The sequence below is a fragment of the Phalangium opilio genome, unplaced genomic scaffold (assembly GCF_054372755.1).
Source record: "Phalangium opilio isolate 3A_F unplaced genomic scaffold, DU_Popi_V2 ptg000002l_1, whole genome shotgun sequence".
NCBI lineage: Eukaryota > Metazoa > Arthropoda > Arachnida > Opiliones > Phalangiidae > Phalangium > Phalangium opilio.
In genome coordinates, this window is record NW_028324144.1 from 5785491 (window position 1) to 5798582 (window position 13092).

The window sequence follows — 13092 nt, forward strand, 5'->3', positions numbered from 1 at the left end:
ATTATTTGCCGAACAAAATTAATCGAGCAAATCTAACACTTAACTTCTTCCTTCGAAATTCTATCAAAGAATGATTAAACAGTTTAAAAAAAGGTTTTGTTCGCAAATAGGGCGCTATCATATCAACCGCAATTCCGTCATATTTAAAAAATATACATGGCCAACACTTTTTTAGACACAATAGTGGAAGTTTTAGTCTCATTTAAAACATGTAAAACAATTATCTCATCTACAAATAGCTTACACATTTCTTTTTTTAACAATATCTAGCCGTTTGGATTTTTCTAAAGCAATCTTACCACCAAAATATTTTTTGATATAGAATAAATGTTCTATGTTCTTCATTTTTGAAAATATATTTTTTAGCGTTTGTAATGATTACTCTCTACACCTACACTAATCTAACAAGGAGTATAAATCCACTAGTGGAAGCGGTGTTTTTATTGAAAATATATTTTTTAAGCGTTAAATCTAACTGGGAGTAATATGAAAGGAGTAGAAGCTTATCTGTCTTAGGAAATATGAAATTTTATCTTAACAGTTCGTTAAATCATAAGTTTATAACGAAAAAACGCGGAAGGGGAAAATGAGCAGACAACAACGATTTTTGGGGGTAGTTAGTTTAAGAGCGCCATCTGTCGTCCGTGCCAAAGTTGAACTTCCACTCGAAAGGCAATGGGAAAGTGGATAAAATAATGCCATCAGCTATTTAACTGCGTCGATATATTTAACGACTTGACCCATGACATGCCCTTAACACTGGCTTCTATGAATCCTATTTATTCTTGGATGCTAGGAAACTTGGTAGACGTAACAGTCTGTACCAAGTACCCAAGCATCCTTCAATAAACGCCTGGCAACATTGTGGTACGCATGGTACAACTAAAAAATAGGATGTGTATTTATCTTTCGACTCACTCCAAGCCTTTAAGCCCTCAATACAGACGATTTGAAACACTATCGTAATTCCTAGTGTCTCGAATCTCTACGTTCCTGTCCATTATGAACAGTGCTGAGAGAATGATACATCAGAAAGAGCCATTCAAATCGAATTGCCGAAAATATTATCCATATTTTCATTTCATATAACTGAGAAAACAAATTATTATGCTTCTGAGAGGAGCTTCCCATTTTGGTTGTTGTTCTCAAAAATATATCGCAATGCACGGGCCTCGATAGATATTGGAGGCAATGAAGGAAATATATCACAATGCGTGGGCCTTGATAGATACAGGAGGCAATGTAGGAAATATAACGCAATGCACGGGCCTAAAAAGATATAAGAGACAATGTACGAAATATAACGCAATGCACGGGCCTTGATAGATATAGGAGGCAATGATTTAACGACTTCGGTACTTGGGTTTATCTTTAATATTTAAATAAATATAATTATTTTTAATTATTTTAATCGCCAGTAAATAACTTTAAAAATAGTTAAATCGTTTAAAATAAAGTTGTTTCTATTATCTTTCGAAACTTTGCTAATATTGACGTTTAAAGTGAAGGGTACCCCTCTTGCCCGCTTTTTTCAAATTTTGGGGTATATATACGTTTCGTTTCCATTATAATAATAGATAAAAACGCATTCGCGTGAACCTTTGGTGGAAGCCCTGCCATTGGGAGGCTAGACGTTTCTCGTAACCCTAGCCGATCGCCGCGTATATCTTAAAACCAAATAATAGATAAAAACGCATTTGCGTGAACCGATGGTGGAAGCCCTGCCATTGGGAGGCTAGACGTTTCTCGTAACCCTAGCCGATCGCCGCGTATATCTTGGAACCAAACGATGACGGAGGAAAAGAAGCCAGAATGGACTGACTGGCGTCCATGTGGAATGGACAAAAGACCTGAAGATGGTGGTGCATTGAAGCTGGTGTCAATGTGGAATTGACGAAGAACAGAAGATGGTGGTGCATAGAACCTGGTGTCAATGTGGAATTGACGAAGAACATAAGATGGTGGTGCATAGAAGCTGGTGTCAAGGTGAAATTGACGAAGAACAGAAGATGGTGGTGCTTGGAAGCTAGCAAGTACAGACTAGTGTCCATGTGGGATGGACAAAGACTAGCAGATTGTGGTCCTTAGAAGCCACTTAGTAAAGACTTGTGTTGGTAGATGAATGGCCAAATTTCCGTGAACCGCGAACGCGTTCCGGAAATCGGGTATTTGTTTGCTCCAATACGCAAACTGCGAACGCGGTCACGTGGGGTCTGACAGACACACAGACAGACACACAGACAGACACACAGACACGACCGGTGTAATACCTCTCCGTGACATACGTCACTCGGAGAGGTAAAAACGACAGAAAAAATAAATAAAATGAGACAAAAAATTACGCAACGAATAGAAAAGAGGAAATTGAAAAGACGACAAGTCGGAACACAGACTAAAGTGAAAAAAAAATGTGGGAAGGTTTCGGTTCACAAGGATTTAATCTCTACGCCAACATTGAAACAATACTGTCTCCGTTGTAAAAATTCTGAATGGTACACTTTCTAGGTGCAAGGGCGATCTGATTCTTTTGCAGGCAGCAATTTTAATGAATTGCGAGTGTTGGGGCAAGATAATTGCTCTATGTTAAAAATGATCGGATATGTGGTCATAGGGATTTACTGAAACAATTTTGTCTCCGCTTAAAAAAATTAATGTTGCGAATGTTATGGGCGGATAATTGTAATGTGTTAAACATATAAGGAAATGAAGATTTTGCTGTTGAATAGTACGGTAGCTGCATTTCTGCGTTTGACTGCTTTGTTTCGAGTTTTCCAATTTGATAAATGCATCTGTCAGTTCTATTAATAGACTGTAAAGTTTACAGTGTAAACTGTGTCTTTTATTTATAATAATTTATATTTTTATAAAAAGTAAGACTCTGAATATATTCTAAGAAAATGACAGCTTACGAAATGAGTTTTAAATGAAAAATAAAAGTTCAAATTCGAACACATTGAAAGGTTTTCATAATTTTCATGGAAATGCCACTGTTATCTCAACTGTGTTTGTTTAAATGGTCGAAATTAAAAAGAATCGGTGTCGCTATATATTACCTACATTTGTTTATATTGAAGTGGCCCTTTGAACTTTTTGAAGTTAAATAATCTTGATGAGAGCATAAACGGTTACGAATGCAAGGTAAGCTAGAATGTATTGAAGAAACGTTGAACTAACATTGAATTGAATTATCAAACAACAATGCCATGGTGTCTTTTGGAGATTATACTAATTTCATCTCTAGGTTATAATGAAATGACCCTTTGAACTTTTTGAAATCAAATAAGCCTGATGAGAGCATAAACTGTTACGAATCCAAGCTAAGTTCGAGTTTATCGAAGAAATGTATAGTTTACATTGAATTAAGTTTTCAAACAATAATTAATATGTGTCTTTAGTATATTATTATACTGATTTTGTCTTTAGGTTATGAACTACTAACTGTCCCGATGAAAAAACAAATTCTATAGTACAAAAAAAAAACACCAAAAAAAAAAAGAAATGTAGTTTTCTTCGAAGCATGATAGATGGTGAACTAAACTTTTTCGTTACTAAAAACCACGAGAATTACTTTTTAGGGGGATTTTTTTCCCTTTCCCTAAAAAGTAAAGCGTAAGTTTTCTTTTTCAATAGCAAGTCCCTTCCCTTGTTTTCGGGAACGATAAGAGTTGCGCGAGTACCGGTAAACGATTTTTCAGTCAATATCCGGCCCTGCCCTGCATCAGAAAGGTGATGTAAAAATTAGGTAATGGATTTTTTTTTAAACTTCTGCTTGGAATTTTTTGTTGATGGATACGTCAGTGAAAAACGACTTGGAACTCGAGCGGAAGAAAATCTTAAGTGAATTCCACACAAGATCACATTTATTACAAGGTATAGGGGAAGTATAAGCCTGAAACAAAAATGAAAGGCTTATATTCATTATCGACGTTAATTTATTTTGTATGTCTCATAGTAACGTTACGACGTCGTTAAGCTTGCAAAATATGATAGGTAACTTTGTTTATTAGTTATTTTTAATGCTAACGAATTAGTTAAAAACGGAGTAACCATTGTTGAAATCAAGGGTCTTAGCTTGCTGTATGATACTGGTGCCTATATGCAGGGTGATGTTCTTAGGGCAATTTTGAGTCTAAAATGTTCTATGACATTTTGGCGTCCGAGTCGACGGCAAAATTTCATAGAATATTTTCGACTCAAAATAACCCAAAAAACATCACCCTTAATTTCTGATCGACCTTTCAGAAACAACCTGTATATTATGTGATTATGCTAAAAAATGGAAAACCAAGGAATACTTAGGAATGGAGTGGAAATGGAACTCGTAATTTTAAAATCAAGGTTAATTAAGAAAAGCGAAAAGGAATGTAAGGCTAAGCTACACGGCGTGCAAGTCCCGAGTGTTTTAAGAGATTCCTAAACAGTAATAGTTTTTGGACCCACCAGTTTGAAATGTGTGGAAGATGTTTTTTTTTTTATAAACTAAATTTTTATAATTTTTAAATTCAATAAAACAATCGTTAATTAGGGATTATTAATAAAGTTAAAATATTACGAGTATATAATAGTACATTCATAACAGGCTGAATGGCTAGGGGTTTGCGGACACAACCTTGAGAAGAACTCGAATTAATGAACCTTCTCCTAGTTCAGTAGGGTTAAATTCGAAAAAAAAATCACTTTCAAAAATATACAAGATAAAATGAAAGATTTACCCTATGAGTTCCCAACTTCGGTTTTCCTTTCTTATATAAAACTTTGGTATTTTAAAGAAAAACTTATTAAAAATTCTGAACGTATTTTTAATATTATCTTCAAAAAGACGAGATATTCTAAACTTTCTAATTTATACAAAAATAATCGTAGACACTATTGGGAATATATTTTTCGGCTACATTTTAACTTCAGATTAAAGAGTTATCTCATTTCCATATTCGAGAAATTCAATATAATCTTAATTTAATTTCAACCCGCAAAACACCAGAGCTCAGAGGAGGAAACATTTCTACAGGCGCCTATAGGAAAATAACACTTAAGAATACCCCTAGAGTTAGTCTTATCCCGCGGCACGCTATTTCTGTCTATCTCTCCTCTCTTGAAAAATAGCGATAATAGATTTTAAATTATCTAGAGTTCTCCTAGTTCTTCTCCTCCTCGAAAAGATAAATTCGAGGGGATCCTCGCTTAAAAAATATTATGAACGTGATTTCAAATTTCTTTAACTCCATCGCGAAGCTATGGGGTTGCTGATGTTAAGGCCTAATCACGTATCTATGTGAGCCTATTGGTGTATCTTTCTTTGATTGACTGCAAATGTCGGAATTTGAAGAGAAATTCGGAACTTAAAGAGTAAAGATGTTTTCAAACATTTCGAACCTTTTAGGTCCAATTTCGCAGACTTTTAGAGCGAGTAAACATAATGGTAATGACATGTTGGTGAGCTGTATTAACTTTTATGAACGTATTTTATATAGCTATACAACGTTTTTCAACCCTTTACCTTCACTTGGTTGTTAGGGCGTAGTCTAGTAGACCTAACTTAGTTTTAAGTCACTTCTATTGAGTATTTTAATATCTCTGCTGCAGAATAGTCGGCTTGATTTAGGATTAAGACAATCATACGTTACGTGGGTCCAAAGTCTATAGATAGGGCTTCAACGTTACCAGTCCACGAAAGTCTTATGGTTTGAAGCGATATCTAACGTCTTTGGTCAAGGTGGTCAAACACCAGACTATTTTATATTTTACCCCTGAATTTTCAAATGGATCACTCCTCAATTGGAAAAATAGGTCACTGTATTTTCCAAATACATTTAACACATTTTACAATGCTTGTTTTGTTATCAAATATTTTTTGCTAAATATGTAGGCCTATTACGAGAGTGACGAATCCCTTGGAAAATCGACAGAAATCCGACGTAAAAATTTTAAAAAATTCCGATCGAAAAAATATAAAAAAAAATCCCCAAAGGGGAACACAGTTCGAAGTATGGAGTTTAGAGCTAAATTTTTCCGCCGAGTTGGGGTCTTTTAAACGGATACGCTCTCTTTAACGCAACGCGATTTTAATTCCTTATCAAAAGTGGATGGGGAGGCATTCAAGCCCCCTCCCCTCCTCGTATCTCCCTAGTTCCTTCTCTAGGAACTTGACACATTGAATCCGGGAGTGTAGGATCCCAGGATCTAGAGTATATCAGCGTTTTCCGTCCTTTCTATTCCGAGGACTCGCTTGAGAGAGAGAGACTATTAAAATCGTGTTAAGACGTCACGCGGGTTTCGCGGTTGACGAAGCAAATTTACATTTTACCAATAAAACCGCCGAAGTATATGTGTATACCTATATATGGAAGCTACACTATAATATGAAGTAGATTAACGTGATGTTGTTATAGTTTTTGATTCGTTCATTTGGACCGAGATTTCACTTCATTTGCATATTCGTTTGTTTACTCGATAATTAGTTTTAAAATTTGACGCGTTTCAATATTGGGCAAATATTTATTATTTTGGACACCAACTACCATCTAACAAAGTGTATGAAGGATTCTCACCATTTATTACGTAGCAATTACAGGATTACTTTACATTCCAACAAGAACAATCAGTTTAACAGTGTTTTATAGTGTAATGAAAGGCAAAAAGATACAACAAACTGAGGCAGTACAAATTTGCATATGAATACTAGTGTGTGTTCACAGGCGAACCGAATTACAGATGCAATTTTAACACCATTAAAGCAAATGTCGGTTCCTGTGGCGCCCCCTAACATGCTGGCTAACCTTCTACACACCAATTTTATTTAGCCAATGGCTTGAACCAATCAGAACTCGGCGGAGCTAAAACTACCCTTTGCTAAGCTTAGTGGGCCAGTCAACTGTACACCTCGACTACGGGAGCATCTAGTGGTATTAATTTAAACTAAACCACAACGTTGACTTGCTTTAAGAACATAATATAATGCAAAGTCACAAATGCCTCAGAGCTAAAGTATTTTAATTTGAGAGAGGTAAAATATAACATCATAAAATAGAGTGATGATTTGTAGGAAGAAACCGAGATATTCTCATTGCAATCATCATAATCGGTACCACAGATACTCCACTGCAGTTTAACACTTTCTGTTATTTACGCTTACATTTGGTATGCCTTCAGTCCATAAGAAACGAAAAGGGTTGAAGATATTAAATTTAAACATTTGATACTTTCATGCTAATCTATTTCTTACGTAACGCACCCTTTATCTTTGTCGGGAAAATCCCGGAGAAAAGTTTCCATTGTGAGGGGCACAAGATGAAGTATTAAAAAAAAAACCCTCCTGACTATCCCAGGGATCCAGAGTTAATTAACTTTAAAAATTCGGCTTTACCCATAACCATGCAAATTTTCTCTTGTATCGCGAAAAGGCAAGCTAGCTCCGGAAGAGCCAACCCCTCCTATCATTTACCGGAGGTTATTTCGATACGGCTTTTTTCTTTCTTCTCTCCTTCGTCTTTGGATTTTTATATATATAAAATTCTAGATGAAGGGGATTTGGCCACAACGTCAAAATTTAGTACATATAGAGAGTCTTTCACGGAGGTGATGGTATCGTGCAGAAACGCTTTACGAAATGGTTAAGAAAAAGGTGGAAAAGGTTTCTCAATTTACAATCTGAGTTTATTTGTTAAATGTTCACAGGAAATATTGTGTCATGTCTATCAATTGAAATATGGATTTATCTTCAGTTAAAGGCATTTATTTACTGTGGAAACAGTACTGGGATGCTTTACTAAGGTGAGAATTTAGTTCCGATTTTAAACAACAGTTCAGGCTCTGCAATAAATTCTATTTCCATTTAAGAATGATTTATTTTATTTCTGAAATAAAAGTTTTTTCTAAAATAATTTTTTTTTCAAAAATAAAGTATTTTTTTTCTAAAATAAAGTATGTTTTTTTTGCAAAATAAAGCATGTTTTTTTTTGCAAAATAAAGCATGTTTTTTTTCTTAAATAAAGCATGTTTTTTTCTAAAATAAAGCATGTTTTTTTCTAAAATAAAGCATGTTTTTTTCTAAAATAAAGCATGTTTTTTTCTAAAATAAAGCATGTTTTTTTCTAAAATAAAGCATGTTTTTTTCTAAAATAAAGCATGTTTTTTTTCAAAATAAAGCATGTTTTTTTTTCTAAAATAAAACATGTTTTTTTTTCTAAAATAAAGCATGTTTTTTTTTTCAAAATAAAGCATGTTTTTTTTTCTAAAATAAAACATGTTTTTTTTCTAAAATAAAGTATGTTTTTTTTCTCAAAAATAATGTTTTATTTTTATCTTTTAATAACATAAATGTGTAGAAACTTTCTTAATTTTATTGATTGTTACTAAGCCGAACCTGTGGCACTTACTGGGGTGACGCTTGCCTTTGTTTATTTATTTAAAAAAATGGATGCCAAAATGCATCTTATCGCCCCCATTGGTTTAATTTTAAATTAACGGAAGATAGTTGCGAATTGACATTATTTATTAACGTAATATCATGATCAGTATCAATATTTGAGCATTTATTTGAAAATTTGCCTCTTGACGATAAAATTGAGATTGCATTTTCTACTTCCAAGATTAGTACATCCCTAACCATAATCTACTTAACTATGACATCGTCTTTTCTCCATTACGAAGGATGATACTAGGTTGGTCGAATAGAGTAGTGGGAGGCGGTGAAGCAACGCCTATCGCCTTACACCTTTTTCTCTTTCTCTGATGAAGTACTTGAGGAGAAAAATTTGAGAGCTCCCATTTATCTCTGTCAAGCCCAAGAGAAGACGTAAAGAAAGAGAAAGCTGGAATGCACGTTAGGTGTTCTATGTGGACGGCGAAACAAACTCATTCACCGTGTGCTAGCTACACTAATATCGTTCGGGTGGTATCGATGAACAAAAATAAAGTTATAGCAGCGGTGAAAAACACGATAAGTAAAGAGAAGGTGAAGTTGTTATTATTTCCTATTTTTCAGATTCTGGGTCACTGACTAAACCTAAATTTTACTCAAGTGAAATCCCAGAACTGTGTAAATGGTCAAGTATGATAGTGAATAACAACAAATAACACTACTTTTATCAGAAAAGTAATTCAGAGTGACTAGCTTTATAGTGTTTAAATAGTAGAAAAAACATTTGTCCCGCCATCTACGAACTATAATATGAACGGAAAGAGAATTTCGAATCTAAAATTCGCGGGAAAAACTTTATGACCAAATGCATAATTCCACACCAAAAAACTGGGAAAAGTCGCCCAAACGCAAGGAGAGAACCATCGTTTTCTAGTTCTAGAGAACGCAATACGAATAGCTGGGACGCTAGATGAAGTCCAAATTAATTAGTAATTGTATAACATATTTATAGAGAAAAACTATGACTAAAAGTATCCATAAATCTGACATACATTGCATTTTATAAACATTCCATAATCAAACGTCTTTGTTGGTGTACTTTTAACAGTGTAAACAAAGTTAATAAATACTTTTGTAAAATTATTTACTACAGTTATCGGTTCATGAAATTTATATTAACACTACATTGCCAAAACTTAGCGTTAGTTGCTGTATTGTGAACCTTTAGTAACTTATCTGCCACTCATTTTAAAAGATGATCGCGGATTAAAAAAAAACTTTCTTAACGAGAATCTAGTACTTTAACTCAGCTTCCTTAAAAAGTAGTTTTGGCATCATAAGTAACGAGGTCCTGAAGATACAGTGATCAATCAGTGAGAGATTGAATATCAGATTAACTCTCAAAATTGAAGATTATGATAGAGCAGCTTCAGTTCTGAGAACAGCTGTTGTATGGTGCATCTCTGAAATTTATACTAGCTTAAATCCTCAGACCGTAGGTTTATACTCCCTTCGAAGGAGATATTTTTCTCTATTACTAAGTTACAAGGGTACGAAACATCAGTCTACTGATACCTCACCCTCCTGATGCTGATATAGCGGCTTACATCTTGAGTAAAGAAAACACGTACTGGACAAGCACTGTATAGATACTTGGAAGATGTTCCCCTTTTTTGTATCCGAACAGGCATAAAATAACAATTATTAAATATTTATATCTGCGTGTGTGTTAGCGATAACACTTTGAGGTTGCAACATTTTAATTTTTTTATTCTAAAGACGATGTTAAAATATGCGTATTTGTAACTGGAAACTTGTATCGATTTATAATATTAATAAGATATGAGAAATTACGTTTTCTTACTGGACCCTACGCGTTAAGGTATCTGTGAAGATAACCCTTATTGACGACATGATGGATTAGTCCAATAATAGTAGACCCTGGCCTGGCGTCCTCGTCGAAGAGGGGCCTAAGGCATTAATTAAACTAAATTACTCGTATTAATATTAATAATATATTGAAATATTCATTATTTTTATGGTATTTCAATGAGGATTAAAAATTCTAGAACGTAGCTTCCATCAGAGATCTTGTGAAATTTAGCATTAAAATCGAACCGAAAATAGCTATGATTTCTAATTGCTCTAATCTACCGAGAAATTGACTTCAATTCAGCTCATATATTAATATGTTATTAAAATGAAAGTGTAACTATAGCTAACCAGTCTTCAGCTAGAGTCAAGAATGGCTGATACGATTTGAGGGTTTAACCATCTTCTATATCTATTAAGCTGGTAGTTCGAGATTAGCAATTGTAAAACAAGCAAGAGTTACATATCACAAATGGCGGAGTAAAGGAAATAAATTTAAAAACTCCTTTCAATACAGGCTCGTTTCAGATCTTCTCGTGCTTTTAGTGTTCCTCGACACCACACACTAACACAATAATACACTAACACACAAACCTACCATAAACTACGTGTGTATTTCAATAGCCAAAGATGCATATAAAATCTAGGCCAAAAAGTGGGATGATTAAGGAGCTGGGGTGTAACCTCTCAACTTTATACGGGCCATTATACCATCACGTATCTTCTTTTCCAAAAGTATTTGGGAGATAGAAAGTCGTAACTGGATCAGCTAGACGGCTCGTTTAATTAAGGATTTCTAGCCTATTAAAATTATGCGCATTTCTAAAGAAGTTATAGTATTTTGGAATAAGTTTCAAGACGCCAGCTCCATCCTTTTGGTTCGAAGATCTTTGCCGCCGAGAGACTGCGCGGGTGTTTCTTACCCTTCTTCACTACACTATCTTCAGTTTTCGCTATGCTATAATCAAGCTACAAGGCGAGAAAATTCCTCTTCCCCCTAGCGGCTTTCCAGACTTTCCATGCACGGTCCCACTTAAAGTTCACTTGCAATTCAAAATTTTTATTTTCTTAAGGGAGAAGATATTAAAATTTTTATGTGATGCCAATATTCACTAAGAATCTGTTTAATTTCGTTATCTTATTTTGACCTACTTCCACTAAAATTCGACCAAATTTGCATACATAATAGTAATATTCTATTCTTTGTCTACGAAAGAATATCCATCCACATTAAGTCAGCGTCATTTTTACGGATGGGTTCCATCACAACGCATAGAGGGGTGGTGGCTAGCCAATATGCCATAGCCAAAAATTAAGCGATCTTCACTAATATTCTCCATTAGTATGGGCGCATAGGAAATTTGTTACTATTATATTGACAATTATAGTAAGTAATTGATTTAGAGATTTAGGGGTTTCCTTATATACAGAGTGTTTCATATAAGTCTGCCATAAATTAAGGGGAATGTTCTTTGGGTGCTTTTGAGTCGAAAATGTTTGATGACATTTTGTAGTTCTGGAAAATGTTTTCCCTGACACGAAAATGTCATAGAAGTTACATTTTCGACACCAAATTGCTCAAAAGATTAACATTCTCCTTAATTTTTCCCAGACTTATCAGAACCATCCTGTAGAAATATATAGATTAATTGGAAATGTTTAGCAATTTTCGATATTGTTATGAACAGCTCTATAGGCCTAATTGATTACGTCTCTCTGAGAAAAGTTCTTCAAATCTACTCATTTTCAAAATTAAATAGTTGTAAGAATTAATTATTAGGACAGTTTTTACGACACAATAAGGTTGTTGTTTTCCCAATCACCAGAACTTTTCGCAAACAAGTTGTTTGTGGAAATTTACTATCAAAATAACCTCTCTACAATAAACAAAAAAGAGCTTGCTCAGAGTTTAAAGGTTTGAAAGGAAAGTTGGTGGACTTTAGTTGCATGGCGTTGTGACTTTAAAACTTTCCATCGTCTTAGACTGGGCGCTTATGGAAAGAAGCGTAAAACAGTTAATTACATGCCAAGAGAGTCGAGAAGAGTTATGGGTCTCGAAGGCAAAAACGCGATGTCGTCTTCAGATTCGAGATGCCAGCGACTTTAACCCAATACATCCTTTGTTCACGATACAAATATTAATATGGAGGAATAAGGCTTATTCCTTTACATGATAGTTCCACGTTACCTTAAGTACTTCCTCGGTTCTATACAACAACCCATAGTGAACCAACCAAACTTTCCCTCCCATCTTCTAAAAGGGCGCTAGCAATCTTTTACATTAACGCCGGCTTCGAATAAACGAGTTTAATCTTCCTTCAATATCCTGCCTTTCTTTTAAGGCCCACACGACGTCACTACCACTTGTTTTATAGATGGGCGGAGTAATTAGGATGGGGGATTATTTAGGAACGAACGGTGGTGTTGAGAAAAATCTAAAGAAAACAGATTCTTCTTTGAGATTTCTCTCCTGGGAGGATGGATTGATACTCCGCTGCGTGAGCTGGAATCTTTCACTACTTGGGTTAGGCAATGAAAACGTGAAGTTTAAGCTGTTTAACTTAAAGGAAAACTTCAGGTAACATACCTTCAGGGATAGATTTAATTTTAGAAGTAGGAATGGAGAACAGAGTAATGTGGGTGCGTGTCAAAGTCCCAGACCCTCTTGGAAGAGGGTTATGAAAGAAGAGGCGGGTCATAGCGACAGAGGTGAAAAGGAATTACGTATTTTTCGCCGTCCCCGTCAGCAACGTCATCAGAACGTAGTTTTAAGTGAGCCAATAAGATAATTTAAACTTTTCGTTACGTGTTGGTGGGAGGGGCTCTATACTGGGCTATGAGTTGGACTGAAGTAAATGCTA

The 13092-nt window shown here is 34.9% G+C and overlaps 1 protein-coding gene across 1 annotated transcript in view; it reads right to left on the minus strand.

The window, feature by feature from the left end:
* Positions 1-13092, minus strand: part of LOC149718442 (cell adhesion molecule Dscam1-like) — a 211374-nt gene that overhangs the window by 38817 nt on the left and 159465 nt on the right. The gene's annotated exons all lie outside the window — the stretch shown is intronic.